We start from the raw sequence: 9,795 nt of genomic DNA on the forward strand, positions 1-9,795 counted from the left end.
CAGAGGCATAAGAGAGGGATGTAGAGGCTCAAGAAAGTAATGCAGAGGCTCAAGAGAGTGATGCAGAGGCCTAGGAGAATGATGCAGAGGCTCAAGAGAGGGATGCAGAGGCTGAGGAGAGTCCCAGCAAACACAAATCATCTACACAACGTTCGCCTATCTCTTCCCATAGGTGTGGGAATGATTTGCATTGAGAATGGTGCAGGAGAGCCTTTGAGAAACTTTTACTCAAAAAATCCAAACACAAAGGTTTAATTATAAATTGTTTTTCTACAATTATTTTCTTCCAAATGTAAAACAAATAGTTTTTACATGTTTAAATATAAAATTTATGGTGTTTTTTTGTAAAATTCATTAATAAATTGTGAATGATATATATTGGCTGAGTGAAACCTTTATAATCCATTTAGGTATAATTTGAACAGAAAAAAGTATTTTTCCAAATTTTCTAAAAATTGCTCTTTTTAACACAATTTGACTCCTTAGACATTCCACTAAACACTATATCATGTTTAAATATATAATTTATGTATTATTCTCTAAAATAATTTATATAAATTATATAAGTTGTTGGAAAGTGGTGTTAAGGATTCTGAAAACATTTTGTTGTGTTAATATGTTCTTATTAACTATGTCTCAAGTTCACAGTTTATCAAACAAGAATATTAACATTCGTCAACTCTTAAAATCTTATATGTTATCTTGCTGGTGCAAAAAAGGGTGAATCTTTAGGAACAGCTATAGTATCTATATATCACAAATGGTGTTTTCCCTAACTCAAACAATGTAGGGTTTATTATTCTACACATATTTCTAATGACTCTTAGATGTTTACATTCTCTGAAGTATAATTGTGAAGGCTGTGTCCATCACTCTCAACACAGATTCTTAAACTCGTCTCTGCAGGTTCAACTATATAATTAGTTTCCATTTTGAATTTCCATGGACATTTGTATCCAAAATGAAACCAATGTGGTTTCCTTCAGCGCCTTCAGCCAGCACATTTGCTCATTCATTTCCACAGATTCCAACAAGGTAGGGGATTTACAGAAATTTGTATATTCATATTGTTATATAATAAAAATATGAATGCAGTTCAATATGATAAGACAAATACATGAGTTTATGATAAATTCGTTTTCTGTGATATACCATTGATATGCTCTTTTTTTCTTTAAACGGCAGACTAAACTAAAGTGCTCACATCAACAGATTTGATGTATAAATGGTCAACGCTCAACAGAGTTAGTATAAATGTATTAGTATAAATCTTACTTGTCTCATTGTTAATTCACATTCAATGTCAACTTGTGGTTTTGATGTGGCACGTTTGGCCAAGACACCCCACCCCATTATGCACCCCATACCCATCTTGTGGGCGGTTGTGGAAAGGGTTACAGAGGCACATAATGGGCTCAGGGACTGAACCCCACAATTCATTTAGCTAAGCAAGTTACAATCTTGATGAGCTAGTTACAAAATTCAATATAAGTCATCACATCAACAATGGGTTCGAGATCGACCTCAAGTACAGGTTCTAAATTAAGCAACTGACATATGTGGAGAGCTAGTATCAAAATTTATATGTTTGTCCTGCACACCGTCCCCCATCCAGTGGGCAGCGGTGGATAGGTTACAATCACTTAGTTGTTATCTACAGTTAGCAAACTGGGGATATTTGGCTAAAATTTCTGGTAGCAGATCATTTTGAATGAAATATTGACACATCGCTGGAACATTGGTTATAGAATTGTCTCTAAATTCATGTATCTTTTCGCACTCCATCACATAGTGACGGAGGGTGTGCGAATAATTTTGTTGACACAGTTTACATTTGGTCAGGTCTACATCAGCAGATAATGAGAATTCCCAGAGATACTTGTAACCGAGTCTAAGCCGAGCAGTAGTAACATCTAGAAGTCTGCTGATTTTATTGGATGATCCATAGATGTGTGGCTCCTCTTGTATGATATGTATGATAGATGGAATTACTAGTTCCAGTTTCTAGGCAGGCGATGAGTACTCACAATAACCTTAATTAAGCGTCAAAACAAAAATGTGTATACTCTTTTTACTCTCCTGACCTTAGTTCTCGAGCTATGTATTTCATTTTGGTACCAACGTGTTCGCAATAACATTCTCTAGAAGAAAATCAGCAAAAACGGTCACCAAAAGTTATATGAATACCAGCACCCAATAAATACCTACGTAGATGACTCGCCGTGAGTGCCCAAGAGCAACAAAATGTTTTTACTCTTGGGATTGTTATCACTTCCACACTTGTCCTACAGCGTTAATTTTGGTATCAATGTACTCGCAATGAAATTCCCAACACGGTGATATGAATATAAACGTAGAATAATGGTCGCTGCCCACCCGCAAGAGTGTGGGAAGTGGCGGAACTGTTACCCAGTATTGGTGACAAGACGACACATGGGCGATACAGTGCTTTGAAAGTTTATAATTATATCACTGTCCTGACATTATTATTGTATGTACGTCATTCATTTTTGTGCCAATGTTTTCGCAATAGAATGTTCTATGAGCCCGTAGGTAAAAAAGAGCAACAAAGCGTAAGATAGAATAGCACCATATATAAAACAACGCTGGTACATATCAGTGAGCGTCAAACACACACGAAATGTGTGTGTTTGATGGTGGTCAAACGATGTTTGATGTGTTTGATCAGGTGATGTCCTGATCCGCATAATTAAAGTATGAATTATGTTGAGAAAAAATAAGAAAAAAGGGAAAAAACAGGGGTGGGAGAAACATGACAGAAAAAGAGTAAAAATACAATTTGGTCAACAAAACAGCATTGTTTAAAATAAAAGATATGGATTGACATTTTGGGGGTTAGGTTGGTAGGTTACATTGAGTTAATTAGGTAGTACTTAGTGTTTATCTGTTATAGATAGGAGCTGCCTGGTATGGGCCAATAGGCCTTCTGCAGTTACCTTTGTTTTTATGTTTTTGCCCTGTAACCTAAATGGTTAGAGAGGCACATATATGGGCTTAGGGACTGAACCCCACACTACATTTAGCTAAGCTGGTTACAATCTTGATGATATAGTTACAAAATTCTGTATAAGTCGTCACATTATCAATGGGTTCGAGATCAACCACAATTTCCTGAATAGATATAACAAAGGGGATATTAATAGGGTATTAAAATTGTCAACACAAGATAGAACACGAAACAATGGGTATAAATTGGATAAGTTTAGATTTAGGAAAGACTTGGGTAAATACAGGGTCAGTAACAGGGTTGTTGATTTGTGGAATTTTTCTTAACTTATAAATTTATCTTTATTTATCTTAAACTGGTTGGGAGAGGTACAGTTTTTAACATAATTGGGAAGGTCATTCCACATTCGAGGTCTCTTGATTTGTAAAGCATTTCTAGTTTGACTAAGTCGTACTCTTGGAATATCAAATAGGTATTTGTTTCTGGTGTGGTGCTCATGGGATCTGTTACAACCTTCTAGGAAGCTTTTAAGGTCAGGATTGACATTACAGTGCAGCGTTTTATATATATAAAATACACATGAGAGTATGTGCAGGGACTTAATATCTAACATATTCAGAGATTTGAGTAAGGGGTCCATATATACTGCCCGGTTGCCTGAAATGCTATAGGCCTACTATAGTGGCTTTAGGTATTGTATGCACTAGCTCTATCTATAAATCCAACATTATGTTTGTAAATCAACTATGTATGTACTTTCCTGAATAAAATTGACTTTACTGTACACTTATATTCTCTCTAAACTTATTTCAATTTCAATTTCAATTTCAATTTCTTATATTCTCTGTGGATTTGTTACCCCTATCGTTTGGGAGAAAAAAAATGACTAATACGTTCGGCGAATGACTTTGACTTCAACTTCACTTTGACTTCGTTCATGTCATCGTATTTTCCGTAATATATAAAGGTTATGACAATGCAATTATATTATTGTGTGCAAATAAGTTTGAAATTTCATGTACCCTAAAAATATTAAAATAAAGAATAAGAATAATTAAATAATTGTTGTAGTAAATTGTCACACGTTCATCATACGCAAACGAACACACAGTTTGGAGCGTCAGTACAAGACCGCCGCCATTTTAAAACACGGCTTCGAATGTAAGTAATGTTTTTCTCGTACTAACACTGTGTTATACAATAGATTTGGTCTTGAATTCACAAATTTAGTTGTTACATCTGACAGAGTATGTTAGACGGTGTAATGCTGGTCCATGTTAACGTATTTGTGGGCTTGGTTGGTTTAAATGTGGAGGCGAGGCCTGGCAGTGCTGGTGTATGTGGAGGCGAGGCGAGGCCTGGCAGTGCTGGTGTATGTGGAGGCGAGGCCTGGCTGTGCTGGTGAGTATGTGGAGGCGAGGCCTGGCAGTGCTGGTGTATGTGGAGGCGAGGCCTGGCAGTGCTGGTGTATGTGGAGGCGAGGCCTGGCTGTGCTAGTGTGTATGTGGAGGCGAGGCCTGGCTGTGCTAGTGTGTATGTGGAGGCGAGGCCTGGCAGTGCTGGTGTATGTGGAGGCGAGGCCTGGCTGTGCTAGTGTGTATGTGGAGGCGAGGCCTGGCTGTGCTAGTGTGTATGTGGAGGCGAGGCCTGGCTGTGCTAGTGTGTATGTGGAGGCGAGGCCTGGCAGTGCTGGTGTATGTGGAGGCGAGGCCTGGCTGTGCTAGTGTGTATGTGGAGGCGAGGCCTGGCTGTGCTAGTGTGTATGTGGAGGCGAGGCATGTACAACACTCCCCAATAGGAAGAAAACCCACTGGGTTCTAGGCTAGGTTAGGCTTATCTGTAATAATTGAATTAAGCCTAGCAAAGCCTAGAACCTAGTTCAGTAATTTAAAAAATGTTGTAACTTGAAAAATGCCATTCAATACATTACACAATTTAAATATTTTCAGGCAATCAACACAACCCTCATGTTGGCTAACCCTCTCTCATGTTGGTCAATAATTTAATTATTTTTTTATGGAGTAATCTTTGCTGTTGAAATGTAGTCTTTTTGAGACTACATTTCAAATGTAGTGTGTGTGGAGGCGTGTATGTTAGGTATTACCTAATATACACGGTGTAATATATCTATCTGTGTGAAATAGATTAAATCCATTTATTTGATATTCAGCTAATAGTTCTGTATTTTCTACATTCATCCATGTTTTGGTAAGTGCAATAATATGTATTGTTTCATTGCAGATTAGAGATTCAAGATAGTTCTAGATTTCCGAAGTACTGAAACGCGCGCCATACAGGCTTGGTGGATCTAGGTGCAAGGTAAAATTATTTACATTTACTTGGTTTGTATTTGTTTTGTATTTATATGCATATATGCATTTATATGCATTATTCTATAGAATAATAGATCTCGTAATAATTTTGCAAAAATAGTGGCATTTACTATTTTTAAAAGATTATTAAAAAATTTACTGATATGGTGCATTCGGAAGGGCGAAGAGGGAGAACGGCCTGTTGACATAGCTCGGGTGCAGGGGGGGGGGGGGTTGTGTAAAAGCCTGGTTTGTGCCTCGGAGAGGCTATGGGATCCAGTAAGTTCAGTAGAACTTCGGTTTCAACCCTTTTACCCTGTTGTAGCTCAGTCGATTAAGGCAGTGTCTGGGATGCTCCCGGACGCAGGTTCGAATCCTCGTCACGGCCCTTGTGGATTTGTTCATTTGATGCATCACGTTATTGTGATCTGTGTGTGTAATTCTTCACTTGCTACAGCAACAGGAATGTGTGTGTATGTATTTGTGTTGTTGAATATGACCGAAAGTGTAAGATTAATGATTCTAACACAAATCGTCTGAATATTTGTTTTTCTTCACTGTCGAGAGTAGTTAAAAAAATTTACTCGAGTTTATTTTCACACTTTATTTATGGTCCTTAAGTCCCTCTCCTTAATGCTGCTGCTGTTTCTCGCATCTTTGCATCGCTTGTATGTTTGGGGGTTTGGCCTCTTGCTATATATTGATTCCATTTGTGTGTGTTTGGGTCTCAGGCCCTCTCGCAATTTCTGTTGAACAAACCCCTTTTCCTAGTTCTGCATCTCTCCTTTGGTACAAATTTTGTTGTGCTTTTATCATATATTTCACAAAACTTGACATACATTTCATTTACTTCATGTCCTATCAGCAAGTGTTTGTCAAATTCTTTAAGGAAAGTTTATCATCCTGATTGCAGATCTCTAGCGATATTATGTCAACTTCTTGTGGATTCGCAATCATTATTTAATTTACCTTTAGGTGTTCTTTCACCAGCACAGCAACACTGTACCTCTCCCAACCAGTTTAAGATAAAAACTAAGTACTAACTAATTAACTCAATGTAACCTACCTTACCCCCAAAATGACAACCCATGTCTTCTATTTTAAACAATGCTGTTTTGTTGACCAAATTGTATTTTTGTTTTTTTCTGCAATGTTTCCCCCCCCCCCACCACTCTACCACCACATTGAGTTTAGTAGCTCTGTGCACGTCAGGTGCTGTTTAATATACAGACCTACTCCTCCATTTGACCTAGTTTCTCTATCACATCTATATCACTTTGTGCTTTAGCCCTGGTGGAGCTTGGTCCACCAGGCTGTTGTTTGGAGTGGCCCGCAGATCCACATACAGTCTGCATATGATATACAGTCTGTTGATCAATTAAACTACAGTAGTTAGTTTTTATCATCCGAATGCACCAATATGTGTTCATTCTTCCCAGATGAAGGAACTAGGTAATATTCATCATCTGAATGCACCATCTGATGCTTTAACACACTCATGATACACGAGAGGTTTAAAAAACTTTTAAAACTTTTAAAACTTTTTGACCTATGTATTTAAAAGCAATTCTAAAGTTAAAAAGTGTAGCATAGGCCCCTCGCAGAATGTTCTTAATATGATCCTCAGGTTATAGTTTTCTATCTAAAACCACCCCTAGATCTCTTTCTTGATCAGAATTCTTTATAGATCTCAGTGGCTCGATCATAGAAACTGCTCTAAATCCTTGTTGGCCTGGATTGTGGAGGTCATTGGTCTCTATAAAACTAGTAATCTGACTCCTGATCACTCTCAAATAATTTTATTATGTGGGATGTTAGTGCAACTGGTCTATAATTCTTTGCCAATGCTTGTGTTGTGTTGTGTTGTTTTGGTGGTGATGTGCAATGTGTTGTTTTGGTAGTGATTCGTCCAGTTCTGGTAGTAGTGCGGTTGTTGTGTAGTGTAGTACTTGTGTGCTTGTTAATGACTTGTATTCCAGTCTTGTGGGTATCTCCTTTCCCCTACGGGCCAACTGCTTTGTTCTTACCTAGCATTTTGCTTTGTTTGGGTATGAATGTTTGTGTGCCGTATATTTTGCAAAATTTGCCATATATCTCATTATTTACTCCTCTGCCTAGCAACAAGTCTGTCTAATTATACTCATTAACTGTTTTTCAAAGTTCCCCATAGTGTCCTTTATTGAAATCGAGTTCATGAACCGTTTCAATGTTCTTATTTTCTTCTAGATTATATCTTAAAGTATATTTAAATGTTATTGTTATTATTGTTATTAAATGTTATTGTGACATTGCATTGCAATTGAGCTATGTTGTTTACCATACCGTTCATTTCGTGAGTATAAGTATAGATGCCACACTTGTGACAGGTAAAACCATGCCTTTTTTGAAAAACAGCACCGTCTGTTGCACGTAAGAGCAACCCACACTATATTATGTTGCGATATTATTTCAATATTTCCGATTGTATTGATAATTTGAATTTTCATAGATTTCAATTTATTTTCATTTCGATTTAATAATTTTGTGTGACATTGCATTGAAATTGAGCTGTGTTGTTTACCATACTGTTCATTTCATGAGTATAGTTTATTTTTTTATTTTTTTCATTTCATTTTTTTAGCTGTTCTTATTTTTCAGTGATGGGAATATCAGATCATTTGATGTTCCCAATTTTCTGATGGAAGCATCAGACCATTATAGAATGCATCGGATGAGGTAGTTTGGAATGGTGGGGAGGACGAGAGGGGGGTATGGTGGGGAAGACGAGGGGACAGAGGAGAGGGTAATGGTGGGGAGGACGAGGGGACTGGGGAGTTGGGGATGGTGGGGACAGGGGAATGCTGGGGAGGACAAAGGGACAGGTGAATGGGAGATGGTGGGGGAGGAAGAAGGACAGGGGAGGGGAAAATGGTAAGGAGGACGATGGGACAGGGAAGTGGGAATAGTGGGGATGATGTGGGGACAGGGAAGTGGGAAGGACGAGAGGACTGTGGAATGGGGAATAGCAAAGTGAATTATAATTATATATATTAATTAATTCTTATAAATTTCCAGAAGCCTGTATCAACACCCACACTAATGCAACTGAAAGAGATGTTGAGACAAGTATTGCTGATATGTTGAAGAACGCCCCAAACAAACTCGGTGGAAACAGATACAAGGTAAAGTTTGCCAATTTGCTGTAGTCTAATTCAATTTCTTTTTAGTAATCTTCGAGAACATTTATGCTATGAATAAGATAAAATAATGTAACTGATTTTGATTTATTTACTATTTATTATTTATTTACCGTTATTAGTATAATAGATCTCGTAATAATTTTGCAAAAATAATGGCATTTACTATTTTAAAAAGCTCGGGTGCAGGGGGGCGGGTTATGTAAAAGCCTGGTTTGTGCCTCGGAGAGGCTATGGGATCCAGTAAGATCGTCCTTCCTTTCCTCCCTAGAATCTGGATGTAGCAGGTGCTCAATTGTCAAAAGTGAAAAATTGGTTTTGTCTTCCGAATGCACCATTTCTGTAAATTTGCTAATAATCTTTTAAAAATAGTAAATGCCATTATTTTTGCAAAATTATTACGAGATCTATTATACTAATAACGGTTTGATAAAATACAGAAGACTGCCTACTGGTTTTACCTGTAATAAGGTTTGATACAGATGATTATGATTATGGTTTTGGCCTCCACCACCCTCTCACCTAACTTGTTCCAACCATGTCTACCACGGTTTTGTCTTCCGAATGCACCATTTCTGTAAATTTGCTAATAATCTTTTAAAAATAGTAAATGCCATTATTTTTGCAAAATTATTACGAGATCTATTATACTAATAACGGTTTGATAAAATACAGTAGACTGCCTACTGGTTTTACCTGTAATAAGGTTTGATACAGATGATTATGATTATGGTTTTGGCCTCCACCACCCTCTCACCTAACTTGTTCCAACCATGTCTACCACGGTTTTGTCTTCCGAATGCACCATTTCTGTAAATTTGCTAATAATCTTTTAAAAATAGTAAATGCCATTATTTTTGCAAAATTATTACGAGATCTATTATACTAATAACGGTTTGATAAAATACAGTAGACTGCCTACTGGTTTTACCTGTAATAAGGTTTGATACAGATGATTATGATTATGGTTTTGGCCTCCACCACCCTCTCACCTAACTTGTTCCAACCATGTCTACCACGGTTTTGTCTTCCGAATGCACCATTTCTGTAAATTTGCTAATAATCTTTTAAAAATAGTAAATGCCATTATTTTTGCAAAATTATTACGAGATCTATTATACTAATAACGGTTTGATAAAATACAGTAGACTGCCTACTGGTTTTACCTGTAATAAGGTTTGATACAGATGATTATGATTATGGTTTTGGCCTCCACCACCCTCTCACCTAACTTGTTCCAACCATGTCTACCACGGTTTTGTCTTCCGAATGCACCATTTCTGTAAATTTGCTAATAATCTTTTAAAAATAGTAAATGCCATTATTTTTGCAAAATTAT

At 37.2% G+C, this 9,795-nt stretch overlaps 1 long non-coding RNA gene across 1 annotated transcript in view; it reads left to right on the forward strand.

The window, feature by feature from the left end:
- Nucleotides 1-4,087: 4,087 nt before the first annotated feature.
- LOC138365397 (uncharacterized) overlaps nt 4,088-9,795 on the forward strand; it is an 8,804-nt gene continuing 3,096 nt past the window's right edge. Inside the window, exons 1-3 of the long non-coding RNA XR_011228785.1 lie at nt 4,088-4,129; nt 5,210-5,287; nt 8,335-8,441. This is a non-coding gene — a long non-coding RNA (uncharacterized lncRNA). The remainder of the gene's footprint in view (nt 4,130-5,209; nt 5,288-8,334; nt 8,442-9,795) is intronic.

Source organism: Procambarus clarkii, chromosome 16, assembly GCF_040958095.1.
Source record: "Procambarus clarkii isolate CNS0578487 chromosome 16, FALCON_Pclarkii_2.0, whole genome shotgun sequence".
Classification (NCBI taxonomy): Eukaryota; Metazoa; Arthropoda; class Malacostraca; order Decapoda; family Cambaridae; genus Procambarus; species Procambarus clarkii.